This window comes from Elgaria multicarinata, chromosome 3 (genome assembly GCF_023053635.1).
Source record: "Elgaria multicarinata webbii isolate HBS135686 ecotype San Diego chromosome 3, rElgMul1.1.pri, whole genome shotgun sequence".
NCBI lineage: Eukaryota > Metazoa > Chordata > Lepidosauria > Squamata > Anguidae > Elgaria > Elgaria multicarinata.
In genome coordinates, this window is record NC_086173.1 from 85,531,017 (window position 1) to 85,556,576 (window position 25,560).

The following is a 25,560-nucleotide window of genomic DNA, read 5'->3' on the forward strand; positions in this document are numbered from 1 at the left end:
ATACCTCCTCCCACATAAGTTTACCACCACTTGGGGGGGGGACCCAGTTCTTCCCACATTCTTGGACTGAGTTTCAATTCATTGTTCTCTTATGTTACATCTCCAATACTAACAAAGTGAATGAGGCTGGGATTTCACATTACCTTGGAAAATGTGAGTTCCCAGACCTGTATTTGCCAGGGTAACAAAAGTGCAAGGGCAGAGTGGACATTTGACAGGGGAAATCCATAAGGAAAGAGAAAAGTCTTAATCCCTTGCAGACTTGCTGATTCTACTCTACAAATATCTCCTTGTCAGATTTAGTTTTTGTTTTGGAACCTGTGCGATGGTGGTAGGGAGTAAATGATGGTGTAAATGCCATGGGGCATTTACAGGAGGAAACTGATAGGTGTGAGGAGTGTTAAACTAAGAACCTCCCTCCTGCTCAATGATTCTATTCTGCAAGCACTACTCCCAATTATGAGGAATGTATTTTCCTTCTCATGTGTGGTTTTACCTTGAGAGATGTTTGGTTAACCAACATGTTCCTATCTATGGGTTTCCTAGGTCTGACTTCAGCTGGACTATCAACAATTAGCTTTAAGGGCACAAAAGCATAACTGTGGCCTTAGCTAGACGAGGGGTTATCCCAGGCTGATACCCGGGATCGCCCCTGTGCGTCCAGATGATGCACAGGGGATCCCAGGCTCAGGCAGGGATCAACCCTCCCTTGCCCCAGGATAATGAGCACCACTTTTGGCCCAGTATTTCCCATGGTCTTGGGCTGAGACCGCGAGCGGGTGGCCTATGTAAGCATTTTTCCCCAGCTCCGCACACTATGTGAGGAGCCGGGAGCTGCACCCATTGGGGGCAGGGTGGGGGGGATCGGGGAATTTTTTTTTTAAAAAAAAAACACTTACCTGCATGAGTGTTTGTGCGCATCCGGCCCTTGAAAAACAAAACAAAAATGTGCTCGTCACGCCTGACGTCTAGCCTACGACAAGATCCCACGATAGTTGCATTGCGGGATCTCCCCTCCTCTCGTCCAGATTTTTGTTTAGGTCTAGCAAAGGCCTGTGTTGCCATTTTACTCCTAAGTTAATTGACAGCTTTGTTAAATTAAGTCAATTGACACAAATGTGTGGTGTGAGAGTCAGGCGTCTACACTTCCATGGCTCACTGCCTAAAATTCCCCAATTTTGTTCTTTATATGTTTACAGTTATGATAACTATGAAATTGCTGCCAATGATACGGTAACATTACTGAACATAACTCTTTATTTTTTCCTGTTTATCCACATCTCAAATCGGCGAAGCAATCCATTCAGCCAGAAATGGTTATTTAATGTTTACAAATGACCACCAATGTTGCTTAAATTATTCTTTATTTCTACAATCTACTTACTAGATAGTCTAAATTTATTGCTGTATTTTGCTGTAAAAGCCACAGGACATAAATGTGTTTGAGTGGAAAAGTCTTTTTAGTGGTAATAAAAGGCATGTTTTTATAATATTCGAATTTATGTTTACAGGGAAAGGGTTTTTTTTATTAAAGCTTTTCTTCAATTTCTAGTATACCCACTACACTGGAAGAAAAATGTTAACTGTTCAGCCTTTTTAAAAGGGTCTTTTGACAGATGGTATTACAAATCCCAGTTGTAGCATATATTATAAACCTGAAATATTTCATTCATATGAAATATGCAGACTACCCTCTCAAAAGTATTACTGTAGGAAGTGGTCAGTATATTAAATTCTTCCTGCTGTTTTGTATTCATTAAGAATTAAAAGTATCAGTGTCTTAAACCTATTGTTTTAAGTGTAATCAGATGGTAGCAAATCTTTATTTCATTAAAAAAAGTATGTGGGTAATATATAAACAGTGGTATTATAATTTCCCTGCTCTCTTTGGACAGCCCATTTTTCCCTAGTTAGGGAAGACCTCATCTGAATCCTTCCCTAACTATTTTATAACTCCACTTCTTGCTTTTGCAGCAAATTCATCCATATCCTATAAATGCGTAATTGGTATGGGCCTCGTTTTCAAAGTCCAGCAACTATATTCTTAAATATAATTTTACAGTCTAAATACATTCAATAATTATACACATAGGGTTAAAACAGACATTACTTTAAATATGTGTCTTGCAGCTACAGCTCTAGAGTAGGTGCAGAGCCCCCGAACTGAATTGGGACTCTAGCATGGGAAGGCAAGTTTTGTTTTTTTAAGGATCTGAACTGGTTTCTTGCACCTACTTTAGAGGAAAAAAATGAAAAGAAGCTGCTAGACACACATTTAAAGTAATGTCTGTTTGGGCCCATACAAGCACAATAATCGGTATAACAAAAATATTTGTGCGTGCGCGCACACACGCACACACACACACACACACTCACATACACGGCATAGTACAGCACATGGGAATGGTGTGCTGTATCCTTTAAGGGACAATGGCACCAAGCAGATCTAATCTGAAGCAGAAATGACAAAGGTCTGCTATGTTCTGGTGGTAGGAGGAAAAAGTAATTTTCTTAGCCCATCTTCATAGTGTTTAAGCCACAGTCTGCATACCATACCATTTGAGTTCTTTCTTTGCCCATAGTGTAGATCAGCCTTCCCCAACCTGGCGCTTCCAGATATGTTAGACTTCAACTCTCATAATTCCCAGCTAGAATGGTCATCCTAGTTTATGTTGATGGGAGCTGTAGTCTAACATATCTGGAGGGCACCTTCTTTATGAAGGGTTCCAGTATTTACAAAGCAGACTACCTGAACTAGTAATGCACAACCTAATCCCAATGCAAAAAGGAGAATGGCAAACTCCATCTGGGCCCTGACACCTCTGAGTCCCCATTTTCCAAAAGCAGCTCTCTTCATTGACAAGGAGATGGCTAGGGGGAGTTCAGAGCAAATGGCAATCCAGAAGCCCACAGAGGAGAGATTATCTCCTTTGGGATGGGGACTTTGCTGCAGTTCTCAGATTATGGCGGGGGGCTGGGAGAGGCAAAGGAAGCTATCACGAAAGGTAAGGGTGCAACTACTTTAGAAAGCTATAAGGAAAACATGATTGGCTAAACTTAAGGGCTCATCTACACCAAGCAGAATATTCCACTATGAAAGTGGTATGAAAGCGGTATATAAAAGGCAGGAGCCACACTACTGCTTTATAACGGTAAGAGGTATTGAAGTGCACTGACAACTGTTGGAGCTCATGACACAAACCATATACCGCTTTCATAGTGTTATATTCTGCTTGGTATAGATGTGTCATGGGCCCCAACAGTCGTCAGTGTACTTCAGTACCATTATAAAGCAGTAATATAGATCTTGCAGTGCACTTCAGTACCACTATAAAGCAGTACTGTGGCTCTTGCCTTTTATATACCGCTTTCATACCACTTTCATAGTGGAATATCCAGCTTGGTGTAGATGAGCCCTAAGAACATTCTGAAGGGGTACCTTGTTAATTTCCCATAACCAGAGTCCTGACTGGATTGTTAACTTATGGTTCCTAAACCTAAAAGGTTTACTTAGCGCTTGTAACTCTTTTCCTGAAGCTTATTATTTTTCATGTGAAGTCTCATACTGTAATCTAATTGCAAAAAAAAGTAATATTCAACAATTGCCAAACGTTACAACACCCATGGTAAAATCCTGAGTTATATTAACTGCTTTTATTTTTATATAGACAACAAAACGTCTTACTTGATGCAAGCAATTTTACCATGCTTAACTTTTAATCTGTCACTTCCTAGTACTTTCATTTTCCATCTATCTCCTTTATCATTAATATGCCTGCAATTGCCTGCTTAGCATTCTGCCAAAACTCATCAGGAGTTCAACCCACAGATTTTCAATTTAGTCATTTTCTATCAGATTAATTTGACCAATGAACCATGAATGACATTATTTATGGGCATCAGCCATATAAGTACAATCTTTTTCAGGCTCTGAACATGTGGATTATACTAATGCTTGTCTAAAATTAACCCAAAGGATCTTGCTTGTTTAAAATAGATGCTTTAATATGGCTTGGCTTTGGTTATAAATTAATTTTTAAAAAGACCAATAATCCATTCTGAACGTTAGGCAAAGAAAGATACCATATTTCATGCTTAAAGGGAAATGGAAAATTCCTGATCATGAATTAAATCAAAGTTAAGCATAAACCATATAGGATCAGGTGGAAATGTATTGGTTCCTTGAGTCACCTAACCTCTGCTGACCTGATAGCTACACCCATGGACTCTTGTAGGGTTCTGGGGTGGTTTGTCAAAAACGGCCAGAAGCCACCATCACCAGGTTTATTTATTTTATTTACAATATTTATATACCGCTCCCCACTCAAAATTTTGGAGCGGTGTACAAGATAAAATGCAATAAAAACAGAATAAAACACCTTAAAATAGATTTTTAAAAGAAACAAAATGAAAAGGGACCATGAACCATGGCTGGTCATTAAAGAAAGGTTCATAACTTCATATGATACAGCAAGCTGCTCCAGTAACGTTAATTATGCAGACACAAAAACCTCCACAGCAGGAGGGGTGGGGGAAATAAGCCACCAGGACATACTTCTCCCTCCATAATCATGCAAATAGGCTCAATGGTAACCTCTGGGATAGTCCTGAAGAATATCAGAGATCAGGACAGAGGTACCTGATAGGGAATGACAGTGGCAAAAGATAGGTTACCAGAACACCCAGTTCAAGACCCTTAGTAGCTTATAGTGAAGTTTCTTCCGTGATTTGGCCATTACTCATTTCTTATATTTATATAAGTATTTAATTTGGTAATTTCACCAAGACAACAAATATAAACAGGCCAGGATCAAAAGGACCACATGGGCATGTGGAATTTGTGATTTGATCTTTGCAATAGAAATACCCCACCTTGCTTTATAAACCACTTTGGAAGTTCAGAGGAGCAGCCTGCATGCACAAAGCACGCGAAAATAATAATAATACCAGTTTCACCAAAGGTTAGATGGTGATGCCATTTGGTGATGCCAAAGGTTAGATGGTGATGCCAGAGAATCACAAGCATGCCCAAAGAGCTCCATTTCTTATTGCAATAATAATTGGTTCCATGACACCTAGAAACATGTCTGAGTGAACACATCTCTAAAAATTTGAGACAACAGAGTTTGGGGGCTGTGTTGTAGATTGGTTCCCACAGGACAGTTTATGGTCTTCAAAATAAATACTCTCTGACAGTTCATCTTTGACTCCCTTTGATTCTGACACCACTCAACCTGCCTAGAAGGTCTGCACTTAGGAAAGAAATGATTGTATTCCTTTAGTGTAAGAGCTAGTGTTGTCTCATATATATGAGTCAACATGACAGTACATAACCTGATGTTTTGAACACACACACGGATCATTCCGATAGCTAGAGACTTTTATAGTCATGTGTGTAATTTTGTATTGATTCTTCCCTTGTTGAAATGGAAAATAAACTAGCATTCCTGTGCTCTTCAATGGGAGCCAAGCTGGTTTCAGCATGATGAATAGCATGTCTTTATGTTATATGCATTCTTTTAGAGAAAATACAATTTACGCTACTGCAGGGCAACCGTATTCCATAACTGTCGTACATTTGAGAAAGTACTGTTGTGTCCTGGCATCTGCAATCAGTAGTTCTCTATTTCAAAACTTACTTGGGCCCAAACAAAACTAGTCTTCCATAAATTCCTAAGCTATTTGTCTGAATTCCGTTAATTTGTTTTGTTTTTGCAGTTTTGACAATATCCATGATTTTGAAAAATGTCAACAACAAAAATGGAGTAATTTTTATATATGCAGCAGGATGCTTTCGGAATACTTCTTGGTGTAATACAGGGCAGATTTGTAAACCATCTCTGGTCCCAGAAATTTTCCTAATTCCCATGATAAACCCAAACATCTTTTCTTGGGACACTGGAAGATGGAGATGACACACAGTCCTAAGACCCTGTGGAATGTCTTTTCCCACCAAATCCTGGAACTGCAAGTCCCAGAATCACTTGTGGGAAACTGCACTACACACCATACATATGGATTTCTCATAACAATTGTTGTAAACCGCCCAGAGAGCTTCGGCTGTGGGGCGGTCTATAAATGTAATTAAATAAACAACAAAGTCATCACTTTTCAGCATATTTGCAGAGATGATCTTAAAAACAAAAATGAAGCACCATGGGTTTTGTTTGTTTGTTTGTTTTTTAAAAAGCTGTTGACTAAGAGCATGATAATCTGAACAGAATGTAGACTTCTCCCTTTTAAGCCCATGACTTTTTAAACCATTTAGAATGGGCTGGTTCATACAATTTAAGCCACTGTTGGTTGTGGTATCTGCCAATGGCCATTTTGAATATTCAAGCCATAGCTTATCATGTTATGTGAACCCAGTAAGGGTGGGTTATTGGCTTGGTTAACGAACCACCCAGAACCCATCAGCTGTTTTAGGGATGTGGGTGGTTTGTTAAGCACGCCAGTAACCCCACCCCACCTGGTTAGCACAACATGACTGGCCACGGTTGGGGCTTGAATATTCAAAAGTTGCCTGGCATGTGCAAGTACATGCCACAGCCCACCTATGGTTGATCATGGGAATTGGGTCAGTCCTTTATTGTTGGATTATTATTATTATTATTAGTTGTTGTTGTATAAGATGTATTGTCACCTCTTGTACACCACTTTGAAATCTTTTAACAGGCTGCTAATAAGTCACAACATGCACTGTCTTGCAAGTTACTCATGGTATGCATGATTAGTTTACAAATGTAGATCATGCTTTAGCATATTGCAATGCGGTATTGTATTTTCAGAGGTATTACAAAAAAGAATTACAAAATTTCTTCCCAAGTTAAACTGTTAATTAGCCACGATAGTTTTGTTCTTGTAAGTCTGACATAGCTTTATTATCATAATAACCAGCAGAAAACCTAATAAATATATTACATATCAAGGGTGACAGTTTGGAGTGTTGTCTTGTTAATTTCGTTGGCCTCTATCTTCCAGCTTTTGATTACCATGCAACCTATCTTCTTTCATTAACAGCTCCCCACAATCCTGAATAATTACCTGTTATCAGTAGTTAGGATCAACTACCAGAGACTAATTAAAATCAGGAGCAAGTCCTAGACTTGTATTTTATGCCAATGCACTGGATGTCAAAAGGGTTGCTTAACTTCCAGTACTACATTGTACTAGTCCCACTAGTAGTACACTAACCTCTTTGGGACTCTCTGGGATGTCAAATGAAGATACAAGGGAAGAAATGCTTGAATTTCTTAATGGTTTCCTCCCCCAGTTCTTTTTGCATCTTAAAACTTGTTTTGCTTTGATGTTTCATCTTTACTTTGGTAACCATAAGCAACCATCTAGTTTTACAAAGAATTGGAAAAAAATATCCTCCCTTTTATATTAACATTCCTTTGTATATGTTTTATATATTTACCAAGGATTCATTGGATCTGATGTACAGTGTTCATTAGGGATGTTTCAGGCATTTGGTTAAGGATGCCCTTGATCAAATGCTTGTGATCAGGATTGTGCATATCCTGCTGTAATCCAGATGAGCATGTGTATGTTCACTCCCCCTTCACTTACCCAACGGTGAAGAAAGGGGCTGCAGCTACTCCTTCAGGCAGATGAAGAGGCTGCAGCTGTTCGCAGCATTCACTTTTCCACTGGGTGTGCAACCAGTACATCTAGTGGGAAAGTGAGGTAGCATAAACCCAGGGCTACACATAAAGGGCCTTTGGGTCCTAGTTCAGTCCCATCAGGGAGTGAACTTGGAGCACCAGAAGCTGCCACCACCATTTCTGCCTTGCTGCTCATCTGCCCGAAGGTATGTTTCTTCCCTAACCTGGTGCCTCTAGGTGTTTTGGACTTCAACCCACATTCAGCATGGTAAAGTTAGGAGTGCTGGGAGTTGTAATCCAAAACATCCGGAACCAGGTTGGGGAAGGCTGCTTTAGGGGGAGCCAAAAAGGCATAAGTGCTTCTTGAGTGCTATTGAGGGAACTGCATGTGTTTGCCTGGAATGAACATAGGGGTGCTCATGTGTTCCTAGCCTTCTAGTCTTCGATGTTTGAGAGTGAGTAGTAATCTGAGAACAGGTTTTACAGATGCTACTCCACAATTTTATATATCAGAAATATTTTAACATGTAGCAAGTACTTTATTTATTTTCTTAATATATATGATTTATACATCTTAATATATATGATTTATACCTGAACTTTCAATCCAGAAGGATTACAGCCATTAAAACACCCACTTTAAAAACTAAACTACCCCAAAATCACAAAACCAACAACAAAATTAAAGCTATCCAGTCTCTTCACCAGCTCTCTACCTCCAAGTGTTTGTGAAATAGAAATTCTTTTTTGTCAGCCTCATCAAAGCCAGGGCTGACGAGCATTTATTTTGGAATTGCCATGGCCCATAACCTCACATTTCATGGCAGGTCATCCACTTTTAAGCTTCCCGTGTTTTCCAATTGCTGCTTTTGTCTTTTCTTTCCCCCCCTTTTACCTGAGAATGTCTATGTTTTTGAGAATAATGGCAGAGGAACACCATCTCCACAGGTGTAAATGCCCCTAGTGCTTCCCCTCCATCTTTTTAAAGAGGTGTGGTTTTGACATGGGCAGTGTCCTATCAGGCAGTGAAACTATCACACATGTAACATAACTTTTGCAGTGGCCATTGCTTTTATCATCTGTTTATTTTCTTTTATTCAATCTTTTATGTAGTAAGTAGTACTAAAGTACTTTTGTGCCTATTTCTTTAAAAATAGAAATAATATTGATATTCAATTAAAACAAAAGCAATATATAAATGTTTTAAAATATGGGCAAAAATTTTAGTCACTATCATTTTAGCCTAGAAAGGTATTTTAATGTGTGTGTGTGTGTGTTAAAAAAATAGTGTTATAGGGACATCACACATCCTTATAATGCCACAGTGCTATTTTAAAGAAAAAGTATTATAGTATTATAGGGGTATAATACTATATCTCCATAATGCTAATTTTTTTTAAAAAAAATACTTTTTAAAAAACTTTCTAGTCACCTCCATTTACCATCCTGCTAAAATGGCTGACGGGAAAGGGGTTTCCCTTCATTTTTTAAAAAAAGATTTTGTAATTTATTTATTTCATTTCTATACTACCCAATAGCTGAAGCTCTTTGGGCAGTTCACAAAAATTAAAACCACAAGGTACACCATTAAATACAAAATATGGAAGCTTAAAATCACAACATAAAAGTACAACCAGAATAAAACCAAGCAGCAATGCAGAGTTTTAAAATACAGATTTTAAAATAGCAGAGCTGAAAGGCTAGGATGCTAAACTGCTAAAATACTGAGGCAATGGAGGGGGGGGATCTTCACCTGGTGCCGAAAGGAATACAATATAGGTGCCAGGTGAACCTCCCCCAAGAGCTCATTCCACAGCCATGGTACCACAGCAGAAAAGGCCCTCTTCCTGATAGTCACCCAGAAGATATTGTAAAGATTTGTAAAGATTTTGTAATACATTATATTATTGTAAGAGTATAACAGTCTGCCACTTAAGTGGTATTTTGCTGCTTATATAGTCAGGAAAGTGTTTGAGCATTACTTAAAATATTATTTTTAAAATACGCAGGTGATAAAAAAAAAAGTTTCCAATTAGTACAGCGGCTTAACGACAATTTCTGGCCAAATCGTGCACATTGTGATACAAGTGTGAAATTTGGTATGGTGGCATTTATGACCATGTAAATTAAAATGAGATGTAGGGACATCTTGGGAAATCATCGTAATGGCCGCCATCTTGGAAAATGGCAGCCAAAATCCAGTTTTTGCACAATAACTCTATTATTTGTAATCTCACAGAAAAGTTGTCTCAATACAAAATTAAAGAGCATAAAATTTGTACAAAAAAGTTATTAACGATCTTTTCATAGGAGCAACACTCATGGAGAAATAAAGGTTTTATTCCTACCCATTTGTCTGAAAAGTCAACAAGATGCACTATCTTACCCTCATTCCAATCTTGCACGTTGTGTTGCAAGCCTGAAACCTTCAGAGGTCACATTTTACACATTTTTCAATATTATCAAAATAAAGGAAAACCGATCCTCCTCAGATGCAAACAGGTGGAATTTCGCATTGGTGGACTATCAGGACAATGGCTTAAGAGGGATTTTTAAAAAAAATCCTTAAAAAAATCAAGGGATAGACCGATCTGATTCAAGTTTGGCATACCCAAAGTCCTACAACACAACGTGCAAGATTGGAATGAGGGTGAGATAGCGCATCTTGTTGACTTCTCAGACAAATGGGTAGGAATAAAACCTTTATATCTCGACGAGGGTTGCTCCTATGAAAAGATTGTTAATGACTTTTTTGTACAAATTTTATGCTCTTTACTTTTGTATTGGGACAACTTTTCTGTGGGATTACAAATAATAGAGTTATTGTGCGAAAACTGGATTTTGGCTGCCATTTTCCAAGATGGCGGTCGTTATGATGATTTCCCAAGATGCCCTATATCTCATTTTAATCTACATGGTCATAAATGCCACCATACTAAATTTCACACTTGTATCACAATGTGCACAATTTTTTGCTAAGCCACTCTACTATAGTGAATGTGAGCTGAGCTGTGCCATGCGTCTTTAAAAAAGAAAAATAGAAGAAAGAAGTACCACCATGGTCATTCATGTGGACAGAACATAGTGGATGTACACACATAAAATTGACAATATCCCTGGATAGTGTGGAAGGCCTGTTCTTAAGCAAGGGATCCAGCCAAGAAAGGGGGTGGCCATTGAAAAGGCCCTCCTTCTTGTAACTAGCTCCTGAGGTTCAGACACTCTTAAAGTAGGGCTCCAGCTGATGACCTAAATATAAGGGGAGATGTATGCAGGAGCAATAGTTTCCCATAAATATCCTGGGCTCAAGCTATTTAGGGTTTTAAGGATTAGAAATTATTAAATTGAATTGTGTCTAGAAATTTACTCAGAGCCTCAAGGGAGCAGTCGAAAGCACTCTGAAAAATGGAGGCTCTTCTACGCAAAAAAAACCAAAAGCAAAAATGAAACTAAGCAATGTTTTGGCTCGGCTCTAGTAATGACAAAAATATAATGAGACAATAAATCACTGAAGCACTTGAACTATATAGAGAGCATAGAGAGCTACTTGAACTTCATCAGTCTGTAGATGGACTAAAATATGTCCCTGAGGGACCCCAAACAGCACATGCTGGAAGAGCTGCCAGAGAGAACACTGGGGCTTCCAGAGAGAAAATAGGAAAAAGAAGACAAGACAAAATCAGCAGAAGACATTTGCATAAATATATAGTCATGCCTACAATTTGTGTGTGAGGAGGAGAATGTATATAGAACCCTTTGTGTTTTGAAAATGACAACATTATATCACATCCCTTCTCCTCCCCGCTGCCCTGACATACCCACCCACCCCTTAATGCCTACTATTCCCCCAAGTGTGTAAGGCTGTTAATGTCATATCTATTGATTACAAGTCAGCTCACTTGTGAAGGGTACTACGCAAGCAAACATATGAGAGAACAACTACTGTCCTCTCTTCTTAAACACACATGTACCAAATTCTGTCACATGGGCAATTTTAAGGTAACTATAAGCAACCATTATTTAAGAAGTGAACATAGTAGTGGAGAAACCTGGAGTGGCGTGAGGTGGGGGAAATACTAGTAACATCATAGGAGTGATGATGAATTAGTTAACATTCTCTTTTCTCCAGTTGAGGTGTCTGATGCCACCATCTGCCCAATTTTGTGGGATCAGTTCCAGTTATTGCTGCCTGATGATGTGGACAAGGTGCTTGCAGCAAGGCAACCAACCACTTGCCCTCTTCTTACTCCTGAGTAGGCATTTTCACCTTAAAAGGAATGTGGAAATTAATAATAATAATAAATTAATTTTTTACCCACCTCTCCACTTTGATCGAGGCGGGAAACAACAATAAACGATAAAATACTTAATACTCAATTAAAACATAATATACATTGTTAAAAACATCCTAAAAACATCCTATAAACATTTTAAAAGTGCACCCTCCTTGCCCGCAGCTCTCTCATTTTTAAAGGTAAAGGGATAAAAATTGGCACAGTGCTAGCTCTTACACAGAGCTTTCTGCATGCTAAGTTTGAATCGGGTTAGGTCATCCCTTGATTTTTTAGGAATTTCTTAATTTCCCCCTCTTAAACTCTTTCCCTCATAGTCCACCAGTGCAAAGGATCATGTTTCTTTTCCTTTGATCATGTGAAGCTTTGCATCTCCAAGTTGTTTATGTTTATTGGTTGTTTCAACCGTCATGGTCATATCAACTTTACATATGCATAGGTAAACACACAAAAATTTTACAATACAAAGGAGTAAAATACAAAAAGATGCTAAAAGGTTTTTATTAAAAGGTGCCCACAAATATATAAAAGTTAGTTTTAATACAAAGAATTAAAATAAAACATTAAGAATTTACATTAAAAGGGCCATAGAAGTATAAAAATTAATACTACTTCACCATATTGACATCTATGAAACTTTTTCTCAATTTTTGGGCAGCCGCTGCAAATCTCACAACTCTGTCTGTCACAAATTTGTCAGTATCAGAGAGCAAATATATAACTTTAACTTGGTCATCACTGTTAGATATATCCCGTAACAGAGTCAAAATAAATTTTGTCCTGGGTTCAGAATACAGAGAGCAATGTAATAAATAGTGGTAGAGGTCCTCTACTATTTGAGCACCACATATACAGTACCTCTGTTCTACAGGTGTTTTACAGTAACACCCCTCTAAGTATTGTGAAGGCATGCTTTGAAAACGCAATGCCTAAAATGCCTTTCTAAAGGATGCTACTGATAACTCGTGTAGATAGCGCTCAAAGCCATGAGTTAATTTTAAAAGACGCAGCTGTGGAGTCTTCTAGATCACGTTGGGAGTAAAACTCACCCAGTTTATTTTTTATGTGTCTCTGAATCTGATCCCGGGGCCATCCTTTGAGAACCTGGGGTATTAAGTCAAAAGCTAACATTTGCTGTTCACAGTTCTCTATCCAAGTGGTCTGTCGGTGAGATTTTAACTGTTCTAAAAAACATTTTTTAGGTATCCTGAAATCATCCATATTAAGGAGTTTAAAATAGAACATAAACAAAGCTACAAAAATATAAAACTGAACTGGCATAGTCCCGGTCTGAGCTCTGATATTGCCTGCTGGAGTAAGAGAGGGTAAGCCAAGCAATGTTTTAAGAAATTTATTTTGGGTGATTTCCAAATGGGTTATTTTTGTCAAACCCCAAATCTCTCCCCCATAGGTCAGCTGTGGGAGCACTTTGCCTCTAAAAACTCTCAAAGCAGGGACAATCATGTTACCCCCTTTAGTTCTGGTAAAACACAAAACTGCTTGCGAGGATCTTGAGGCCTTCAAAACAGAGGACATCATATGATGGGACCAATTACCCCTGTCAGTAAACCAAACCCCCAGGTAATTAAAATGCCTCACTTGTTCTGTTATTTGTCCATCAAGGTACCATTTATGCTTTGGAGGGCGCCCCCCAAACACTACAACTTTTGTCTTGTTATAATTTACAGTAAGATGCTCATTACGACAAATTGCCCCAAAATCTTTTAGTAAATGCCTCATGCCAATCTGAGTATATGATAGCAAAACCATATCATCTGCATATAGCAGGATGGATAATTTATGGGACAGAGCTGTAACTGGATGGTAATCTGTTTGTTTAAGCTCCAGTATTACATCATTAACATATAAATTAAACAAGAGAGGGGCTAATAAACAGCCCTGGCGCACTCCGTTTGAAGTTGAAATTAAGCCTGATAGTTGGCCATTCATTCCTACCTTCACTCTCACGTGTGTATCAGAATACAGTATTCTGATGAGTGTAAATAGTCGTTGGTCGATATTGGAGTTCCAGAGTTTTATCCACAGCTTATCACGATTTATTCTATCAAAAGCTGCTGTGAGATCAACAAATGCTGCATATAGATAATTTTCGGGGCCCTTTGCATACTTATTAATAAGATGATTTAAGACATAACATTGCTTGATCGTACTCCTTCCCTGCCTAAAGCCTGCCTGCTCCTCTGCAATAATATTATTGGATTCCACCCAGTCCTCCAATTTAAACAATAAGTATTGTGCATACAATTTAGATGTCACATCCAAGAGACTTATTGGTCTATAATTGCTCGGGTCACTTTTTTCCCCTTTCTTATAAATTGGTACTGTTACGCTTGTCTCCCAACCTTTAGGAAGCTTACCATTTGTATTTATATATGAGAACAGCTTAGCAAGCACAGGGAGCCACCAGTTAATGTTATCAAGAAACAATTCAGGTGGTAACATGTCTTCCCCAGGAGCTTTGTTATGCTTCAGTAAGTTAATCAATGCTTTAACTCTGAAGGTGTCACCACTGGCCATGGGTCAGTTTCATTCAATTCTGGGAATCTCACATAGGGATAAATGTCACTGTTACAGAATTTTGAATTAAACACCTGAATAAAAAAAGCTTCCCATTTATCAACTAAGATGTGAGCATCAACCCCAACTTTCAATTGCTTTGATTTTTGTGCTAATAGAGACCAAAATTTAACAGAGTCATTCCCAATCGCAGCTCATACCAAAGTTGTTTGGTGTGTTGCATTTTCTTCTTCTTTAACAATTGTTTTATTTTCTTCTTTGTTGCACCATTTCATGCATTACAGCATCACTACCCTTTTGTTTTACAGCTCTTGTTAAATTACTCAGTTCTTGCTTCCTTCTCCTACATTCCTCATCAAACCATTCTGCATTGAACTTGTACTTTCCCCCAGCATAACTAGGCCATACTACCTTGAACAAGCCCAATCTCATCTGATCTCAGAAGCTAAGCAGGGTCAGGCCTGGTTAGTACTTGGATGGGAGACTGCCTGGGAATACCAGGTGCTGTAGGCATCTCCAAGTTCATAAACTACAGATCTGCTGGTTCCCTTACTCAAGAGTAAATCCCATTGATTTCAACTGCATTTACATCCAAGTCATACCAAAATCAGATGCATGCTTACCTTTGAGTAAACCTCATTGAACAGAAAGAAACTTATTTCTGAGTAAACACATATAGAACTGACTAAGACCTCAGAAGTAAGCATAGGGTTGCAGAGCACTTCTTTCCAGTTTTCTGTTTTAGACTTTTTTTAAAAAAAAGCTTCTGAGTGACCATACTATTAAAGTCAGTTCTGTATGTGGCTATAATTTTCATCACCTGATCTCAGGTGGTCAAGGAGAAAGTTTTGTCCAACGCTAGAGTAATTCATAAACATGGTATATGCACCAGGGTAAAAAACTTGTGGAGGCAAGTTGTGGAAGCAAAGGAGGATAGGACCATTGGGACAAAGGCTGAGATCAATAAGTCTCCTTCAAGTTTAAGCCTGTTACATTTCCATTTCACCAGACAGCCCAAACTACATCTTTTGTAATATTTTCAAATACATTCAGCCTATAGTATAGGGCAAAAATTCAGCTGAAATAAATAAAATGTTTGATGCATGGCATTTGATTGTAAAAGCTCCACCTGACGAGCGTTTTACTGCACGCTCATTACTGGGCACTCGTGAATTACTCACATGACGTCGTCTGCCTCTCGCCCGACTTCCGCCCCTTCTGGCCATTATTGCGCCACAAAAAAACCCTTCATTAAGTCCAGTTGCTGCTCTCTCTTACCAGACTGAATGGGGCTAATTACTTCCTGTTTTCAGGAAGCGACATGGGAGCGGCAGCAAAAGAAGTGACGGGAGCCGCGCATTTGACTAGATGTGATGAAGCTTTATGAGCATTATAAAATGCCAGGTTCCTGCTTCTTATCTTTTACAACCTAACTTTATTACATTTACAAAATTAATCTTTTATATTTTGGCACATGAGTGATATAGCCACATATCATATTGTATAAACACATTTTCCTTAATGCAGTGTTTGTTTTGAAAACTGGATTATGTTTTCATTCATTTATATTACATGCCACTTTTCCAACCTATGTTCAGAGCAGATTAGCACACCAAGATGGGGGAAAATCATAACATATGTATGAAAATATTTTTTGGCTATGATAGTAACAATTCCTTATTACTTAATCTGGTGTCGTCTCCTTGACAATGTAATAGGCTTGCCTCTTTAAAACAAGGTGTCAGAAAGGGCAGGCATTTTGCTAGGACCTCTTGTAGCTCATTGTTTCCTTCACTGTTGTGAGTGAGGATTCCTGATATTGTATAGTAATTTTAGAAATACATTTGGTTTATTGCCATTAAGGGTAGGGAGGAACAATAATGGAGCAGTTCTATCAAGCTGGTTGTTGAGAAAGAGAAAGAGCAATAACAAGCGAGCGTGCTGGTTCCTATGACACGACACAGTTGCTCCCACTGCAAGTGGGAGGGGCTACATAACCCAGGGATGGTCAATTCTTTAGGGTTATGTCTGAACCTGGACCTTTGGCTTGGCTCTCCCCTAAGAAGGCTGAGAAAGAACCCATTGTTAGTTTCTGAGTTGTCCTACAATTGTGCAATGGTGAACGGTGCAAATACCTGTCACTTGAGCTTTTGCTATGGTTCTTTGTGGGGGGGGGGTTGTGGGGGGGAAGAGGCTTCATTTGGTAGGTTTTGGTATTCATAGAATCTTAAATAAAGATTTTTTTTAGAGAACTATTCATCTTAGGTTTTAATTTCCCCTTTGCCCCCTTTTGTGGAATACTGTGCAGTAATGGAATTGAATCCAAACCAATTCTCCAAAATCTTGCTGTTAAGGTAGGGAGGAAACTAATGGAACAGTTGTATACCCCTGGTTTACATGTTACAACAACCCAGATTTTTTTTTTTAAAAAAAAAAACCATAACTCTGGGTTGTTGAGAATGCACAATAACAAGTGCGCATGTTAACAAGTTTTAGCCTGGAAATCTGGAGATCTCAGAGTTTTCTATTGTCCAGCAAGCGCCATCCCAAGAGATGGATTGCATAGGCCAGCTTTTTCAGGAACTAGTGTAAGAGGCCCAAAGACACCTGGAAATTTCTTTGATTGTCCCTTGCATACAGATTGTCTCTCCCTCTCTGATCTGGATTCTTGGATTTTTCTTTGACTGCATGTGTGCTTGTGTTGACTTGGCATCTGGCTTGACCTTTGGATTATCTCTGACGTTCACTCCTGGTTGGTAATTCTATTTGTACCTGACTTCTGATCTTCTGGCTTGATTCCTGGACCATTCTGACATGCTCTATCTAACACTTGCCAGCTGCTCTTCACTGCCATCCAAGGCCCAGCATGACACACCACCTCTGCGGCATTGCTCTACTAAAGGAAATGTGCTTACCATTTCTGCTAACCTGTGCAGGTGATATACTTATCTGAACACAACTTCTTTGTTCTATGATCCTTAACTCATGAAAAATGGACAATGGAATCAGTTACCTAGGGAGGTTGTGGGCTCTCCCACACTAGAGGCATTCAAGAGGCAGCTGGACAACCATCTGTCAGGGATGCTTTAGGGTGGATTCCTGCATTGAGCAGGGGGTTGGACTTGATGGCCTTGTAGGCCCCTTCCAACTCTGCTATTCTGTGATTCTATGAAAAACACCTTTTATTGCTCTCAATTTTAAAGCTGAATGTACTCTGAGTTTTAGGAAAGCCGGTTTTAACAAACTTTAATAGGCAAGTGACCCTAATGAGAAAAGGAGTCCAAGATGGGTGGGAGTTTCTTAAAAAAGGAAATTTTAAAGGCAGGAATGCAAACAATTATAACAAGGGGAAAAGGTAGAAGACAACAGAAGAAGCCAATGTGGCTTCACAAAAAGCTTAGAGATGACCTGAAGACAAAAAAGGGCACATATAGGAAGTGGAAGGCCAGGATACAAAAAAGTACAGAATAGGTACCACAGAAGTGCAGGAATGGCATCAGGAAGGCTAAAGCTGAGAATAAAGTGAGGCTAGCGAGGAATGCTAAAAGCTGTTTTCAAGTATACGCACCGTAAAAGACAGAGGAAAGAAATGGTGGTTCAACTACTCAGTGAGGATGACAAAATAATATCAGATGACAAAGAAAAGGCAGAAGTGCTCAATTCCTACTTTGGCTCAGTCTTCTTCCAAAAGAAGGTCTATGACCCACCCCACCCCGCAGCAAATGTGAAGTATAAACTGAAGGGGCAGGATTGCAGTTTGAGATTGGTAAACAAATGGTGATAAACAAATGGTGAAGTAACACCTACTTTCTTTGAACGAGTTCAAATCCCCAGGGCCTGATTACATCCTAAAGTAATAAAGAAACTTGGCAGAAGAACTCTCAGAACCACTATTATTATCTTTGCAAAATCATGGAGGACAGGTGAAGTGCCGAACAACTGGCGAAGGGCTAATGTTGTCCCTATCTTCAAAAAGGGCAAAAAGGAGGAACCTGGGAACTACAGACCAGTTAGTCGGACATAAATCCCTGGTAAAATTTTGGAAAAAATGATTAAGAAATCAATCTGTAAGCACCTTGAAAACAATGCTGTGATTATTAGAAGCCAGTATGGATGTGTCAAGAACAAATACTGCCAGATTTAACTGATCTCATTTTTTGATTGGATAACCTCCCTTGTGGACCATGGAAATGCTGTGGACGTAATATATCTTGATTTCAGCAATGTTTTTGACAAAGTGCCCCATGACATTCTGATTAACAAACTAGCTAAAAGTGGGCTAGAGGGATCAACTATTAGGTGGATCCACAGTTGTCTACAGAATCGGACTCAAAGCGTGCTTATCAATGGTACCTTCTCAAATTGGGGGTGGTAACTAGGGGGATACCACAGGTCCTGGGCCCAGTGCTCTTCAACATTTTTATTAATGATTTGGAGGAGGAGGAGCAGGGAACGCTTATCAAATTTGCAGATGACACAAAATTAGGTGGGATAGCTAATACACTGGAAGATAGAAACAAAATTCAAAGTGATGTTAATAGGTTAGAGCACTGGGCTGAAAACAACAGAATGAAATTAATAGTAATAATTGCCGAGTTCTACACCTAGAAAAAAGAAACCAAATGCACAGTTACAAGATGGGGGATACTTGGCTCAGCAATACTGCAAGCGAGAAGGATCTTGGAATTGTTGCCAATCACAAGCTGAATATGAGCCAACAGTGTGATGTGCCTGCAAAATTTTTTTTTTTAAAAAAAATGCTATTTTGGGTTTCATTAACAAGTATAGCTTCCAAATCACACAAGATACTGGTTCCCATCTATTCAGCACTGGTTAGGCCTCATCTTGAGCATTGTGTCCAGTTCTGGGCACCACACTTCAAGAAGGATGCAGACAAGTTGGAGGGGGTTCAGAGGAGGACAACATGCATGATGAGCCATCCGGAAACAAAGCCCTATCAGGAGAGACTGAAAGAACTTGGTATGTTTAGCCTGGAGAAGAGAAGACTGAGTGTAGACATGATAGCACTCTTCAAGTACTTCAAAGGTTGTCACAGAGAAGAGGACCAAGATCTCTCCTTGATCATCCCAGAGCACAGACACAGAATAATGGACTTAAGTCATTTGAAGCCAGATTCGGGCTGAACATCAGGAAAAACATCCTGACCATTAGAGCAGTACAACAATGAAACCAATTACCTAAGGAGGTAGTGGGCTCTCCCACACTAGAGGTATTCAAGATGCAGTTGGACTGCCATTTGTCAAGTATGCCACCATATGAATGATTCCTGCATTGAGCAGGGGGTTGGACTTTGATTCTTTGTGCCACATCCTTTCCTAAAATGAACACATACAGAAAACTATTTAAGTCCCATAGTTAAAGAAACCAAAGGTAAAGAGATCATAATAGTCAGGAGAGCTGAAGAAGCTGCTCATGCTACACAATGGTAGTTCTTGCGGATCACTGTGACAGAACCCAAATTTTATGTAGCACATCTGTCTTAGTAATACAGAATAATGCAAATAAAAAGTTCATCTCATATCCCCCTCAATTCATAATTCATGGAGCTTTGTTGATAAGAATCTCAATCTGTTGCTGCCGTCACAGCTGGCGAAGAGAAAAAAAGGCAGTTTCTAGGAAATATTCTTTTTATTCAAACTTCAAAGGTTCTGATAAAGGCTTCTAGACTGAGGGCATTCTATTTTGGACAGTAACAAAATTAACGCTCTTAAATTTGATAGATGTGGATAGTCATTTTCTATAGAGTTTGACAATAAGTATATGCCTTTCTCATATCCTCACCATAAGATGGGTTTTGTTCAGGTTTTGAACGTCAATGGATAATTCTCCTAATCAACACATACTTTGGTTTAAGGAAGTGTAATAAAGAACTAGTTCTCATAGTTGTGGTAAATCCATGTTGTGATTGTAACACTGAACAATCATTCAGTGTTCACATGACATAAATGTTTCCATATAGAGAAGCATTCAGTCATGTGATCCCCCATCTCTACTCTGAGGTAGTAAAGCCCAGGCTTACCACCTCAGTGGGAACTTGGTTTGGTGTTTAGTTTTATTTATTATTTATTTTTATTTAAAATATTTATATCCCGCCCTATATCACTAAGATCTCAGGGCGGCATACAGATAAAAACATACAGTATAAAACAATAAATATACACAGTTAAAAACAAATTAAACATGATCCAAGTTAAAACAATATATAATTTAAAAGCAATAGATACAGTTAAAACAGTTAAAACAAAGTACCAGTGAGTTTAACCATCAAAGGCTTTGTTAAAAAGCCATGTTTTTACTTGGCGTCGAAATGAAATCAATGTTTTGTCATTTTAAGGTTGCTTTTGACTATTCCTTTTTATGAGGTAAAAATTCTAGATACAAATTTAGCTTGCACTGTACGTTTCTGGTAAATCTTTATATACTGGCACTTATGTAAGGTTAAGAAAGAACAGCCGTCTGTGATCATGCCTGGCAGAGTTTATAAGAAGCCACCACTGAACAGAGGCTGAGGATAGGGCTACATGTGTTTCCTGGCTACCACTGCAACATGGGGCTTGTCTTGACGAAGGATTTGCAATGGGTGGATTCGCAGTAGCGGCAGGTCATCTACATGATGCAGCCGCCATTGTGAAGCCATCCAGGGGCAAACCCCAGACACTCCGCTGAAAAAAAGTTGGGCACTTACCCTGACGTTTTTTTGTCTGCGGAGGCGTGTCACAGCTGATGGTGCCCCCTGATTGGTCTCCATCGGCTGGACAGGGAAGGGGCGTACCTCCAGGAGCTCAGGAGAGTCCCATGCATCCTGGTAAATAAATAAAAAAAAATCAGGGGAGAGGAACCGGCAGCCAGATGGAGGTCAGAAGGAGGAGAGGTGGTTTGGGCACCTCACTTTCCTCTCATCCTCCTCTGGCTGCCTCGTTCCTCCACCATCCCTCCCAGTGCTCAGCGCCGTGGCGGTGGCAACTCTGCACTTGCTTGCTTTCCCATGCAGATGCCGGGAAGGAGCACAAATGCAGGAGCACGAGGACTCACAGCACCAAAGCACCACCATCAAGACGGGGCATGGTAACCATGAAAGGAGGGCCCAGTTCCCATAGAACCTATGGCATGCAAGATTGTTACAGAGGCCTTCAGCGCATAGGCCCTTAATGGTTCCTCTTTGGCCAGGGACTTTAAAGTTCCCTGCATCTCTCCTCAGCCACAGCTCAATTATGGCTGTTAAGTATAGGATACATCCCTGCATGGGCGGGAACTTTCAAATTCCTCTGTCATGAAGTGCTCCTCTGAATAGTATTGTAGATGGAGGAGTTAAAAGAAAATATTTCAGCTTTAATTATTAAAAATTCTCCCATCTCTCAATTTCTTCTGAAAGTTTAAGCTCTCCATGGTATTTTTTCCTTATCATTTTCTGTTTGAAATTCTCTTTTATCTTTGTGTAAAAATAGCAATAAAAAGAAAACAGTCCTCTTTATAAAAATGTATGAGATCCAGGGAAGTCATAAAGCTGTTTTGTATATTCAGTAAAAGACATATATATATATATATATATATATATGTACACACACACACACTGTATATGGTGCTAAAAGAAATATCAAGGCTTTTGGAGATGGGGTGAGGGGGACAAGTACTCCTTTTTAGTTTTAAATTTTCTGCATTTCCAAGCATTCATGAACCACCAAAAGTTGCAGATCAATAAAATCTATAAAACAAAACAAAAAAAGGGTCTGAAATGTTAATAATCTCATCTTTGGAACAAAATAACATCTTTTTGAAAATAATAAAATAAATATGTTCAAAGAGTCCAAAACCAGCAATATACCATCTGCTCTCATGACCTTCAAACCATCCAGTTTCAGTCCAGAAAATAGAACTACCAGCAGGCTGTGATAAATAGAAAAGAATATTTACGTTAGAAAAGTGTGCTCATAACTATAGTAGACTAAATCATTACTCCGTTTATAATCTGTTAATTGTCTATTGTTAAAGTAGGATGGCTACTACCTTAACAGTAGTAAAACCTATATGATATGAACAGTTTCACTTAGGTTTGCTTACTGAAGAATGCTTACAGTGAAGGATGCTACTGATCTGGCACACATGTAACAAACAAACCCATTGTTGGTTGGGCTACATGTCACTGGGTAAGCAAACGAGCAGACTGCTTTCTAGCTGCTTGTTGCATCCACTTTGCATTCCGTTTAGCAAACAATCCAGGAACGCCCCTTTGGTGTGACATGTGAATCTCAACAGCTGGGCTGTTGAGGAAGAAACAACCCAGGAGTTTTAACCCCACAACAAACCCTGGGTTAAAACCCTGGGTTGGTTTCATCTCAACAGCACAGAGTGCCAAGTTTTGATGCCCCAGCAAATAACCCAGGAACAGGGTGTTACCAGGTTGTTTGCTAAACTGGATGTGCAGCTGTGAGTGGGCAGGAGACAGCACACTTGCTCACATGTGGTCCCAACAACCCATGAGTTAAACAAGAGTTAGCACAAGACTTCACACAGTTCACAGACACAATTACAGTATCAGACATTGTTAATTGCACTATTAACTTGCATTACACTATAAGAAACAGTTAATAAAGAAAATACAGGCTGTGGCATATTAAAGGTCACATATTGAAGGTCACATAGAGAAGCATTAACTGTTTCTCTATGTGAGCGATTTATTGCATGCTCATGATTGGTCACTCATGGAGGTTTGTGGGTCATTTATATGATGCCGTTAACCTCCAGGATGTCTCCTGCACTTTCCCCCTTTATCTCGCTTTCAAAAAGATTGGAGATAAGCTGTAATGAAAGTGAATGGCATCATATTGACAATGTGTAGTGCCAGACAAACACTATAATAGAGCCACTAGATGGTGCAGTTTCACTGAACCTATAGTGCATTGCCAGAAGGAAGTTTTCAATTCCTTATCACATGTTTTTTGTGAACCGCCCAGAGAGCTTCGGCTGTTGGGCGGTATAGAAATGTAATAAATAAAAAAATAAAAAATAATAATAATAATAATAATAAAATGTTCATCGTCTAAAGGAGCCCATTGTAAACACAGAAAGACTCTGGAAGAAGAAAGCCTGGTAAGGATGTGGAGTTTTTTCTTAATGTAGAGAAGCTCTAAATGAACATTAATGGTCTATTAAATGACCTTATGGAAATGGAAGAACACTACTGGATTTGGGATCACTGTTCTCCTGTAGTGCTCTTCTACTAAATCAGAAATAGCCTTTTCTTGAGCAGAAGGGCATGTTTTGATCCAACCCAGTGTTTCCCAAATGTTGCAAGTTTCAGCCAATGTTCTCGGGACAGGAAAATACTGGACATGGTGACTCCATGTCAAATGTTTCTTTTTAAAAATGGAATCCTTGTGTACCCTGGAATGTTTAGTTTGGGCTGCAGGGATAACCTAGTCAAATGCACGTCCCTTTTCCTCCTCTTATTTCTAGTCTCTGCTAAAAGATCTTTTCCGTCATTCTTCCCTCCTACAAGGCCACTTTTCTTACCTGCCAGCTGAGTAAATACTTACGTTAAATACTGTTGTGAATAACCATATTAGACCAACCTGGTGTAATTTCACTGCTATTTGTGAGCTTTCAGTGGAGGTGAATTTGGGCCATGTGCTGAGACACAAAAAGAGCAATAGGAGTGCTCATCAGAGTGCTAGCCAGAGCCATTCCAAGTCATTGGAAACAATCCATATACCCGACAACATGCCAAAAGGCATGCCATTTATTATGCCAAACATCCCTGAGAGAAAATGCAAGGAGAGAAATATCGGGGTAATTGCTTACCCAAAATATAGCAGAGTGCGAAATAGCAGCAGCGTAGAGTCTGGAAATGGTTTCAGCTTGAATTTAGGAACAAAAAGAAGCACTCACGGTCTTTGGTCAGTAAGAAGCTTTACTGACACTAAATAAATTACTTACAGAATAAATGGTCATATATACAGTCCTTTCACCAACAGTACAGCAACAACGTAGCAGTATAACATCAGCAGTAAGTTCCAGCAGTAAGTTCCATACAACATGGACTTCTTAAATACACTTTTCTCCTTGGCCCAATTAACCAATAGTCTCTTCATCTTGTACATCTCGTACCGCACGTAGGCCAGGGAAGAATCTGCTTCATACTGGACTTCTCCTGGCAGAGACAATCTGGCCAAGGACATCTTTTTAACTCTTTAGAGTCCTTTTCCTTCTGTGGGTAAAAACCTAACCACAACACCCTTTCATTTTTAACTACAGAAAAAATACAATTTACATTTCATTACATTTCACCTGTAAGAAATCAACTTTACATGTTTACAACAATCCCAACATTGTGTACATTTCTCTGTGTGTTACATTTCCCAGAGACTTATTTATATGTAAGCTTTTCTTTTCTTCTTCTTCCAAGCACTGTTGAAAAATTTTGTGCTTTGGGGCGTTGAACTACTTTGCAATCTTCCAACTTGCAAACTTTCAGCAATTTTAAAACTTTCTGCTTCTGGCTTTTTAGGTAATTTCCTTTGGAAACTTTTCTACCTCTACACCAAGGTAACACCTAACTTTCCCCAGAGACTTCAGTTTCAACCCTTCCTGCAGCTTTGGGCTGAGTTTTCTTGAATGTGGTCTTGGGAACTCCCTGCCACCAGTAGACGAACCACTAGCTCCACAATCATGTACTCTTTTGCTTGCCCCTTTGCATACAGACACGTGTGTTTGAAAACACCCCCTTTCAGTTTTCGCTGCCTGAAAACACTTTTCTTGCTTTTGTTCAGACAATTTTAACACACCACTGTAACTCTCAGGTTCAGACTTCACATAACATACACTGAATTCATCTGAATACTTTAAAGGTGGAATTCCTTTGTTTTTTCTTTGTGAACGACGAGGTACACTGGAAATTTCTTCCTCCCTTTCATTTCCCTCCTCCCTTCCACTTTTGGGAGTGGAAACACTCTTCTCAGAGATGTGAGGGCTCTGAGAAGTTAACCCCTGAGTTACTGTTTTCTCCTGGTTGTTCACAGTTTCTAACAGAACTTGGGAACCTTGTATCCTGTCCCAACCTGCCTCCTGAAAAGTAGCAGACCTAGAAACAACCACCTTCCCATGAC

General features: G+C 39.2%; 1 protein-coding gene and 1 pseudogene across 3 annotated transcripts in view; both read left to right on the plus strand.

Annotated features, from left to right (window-relative positions):
* The window catches only part of SPOCK1 (SPARC (osteonectin), cwcv and kazal like domains proteoglycan 1), a 512,554-nt gene that overhangs the window by 303,565 nt on the left and 183,429 nt on the right, over positions 1 to 25,560 (plus strand). The window lies entirely within an intron of this gene.
* LOC134397047 (5S ribosomal RNA) lies at positions 14,833 to 14,950 on the plus strand (annotated as a pseudogene).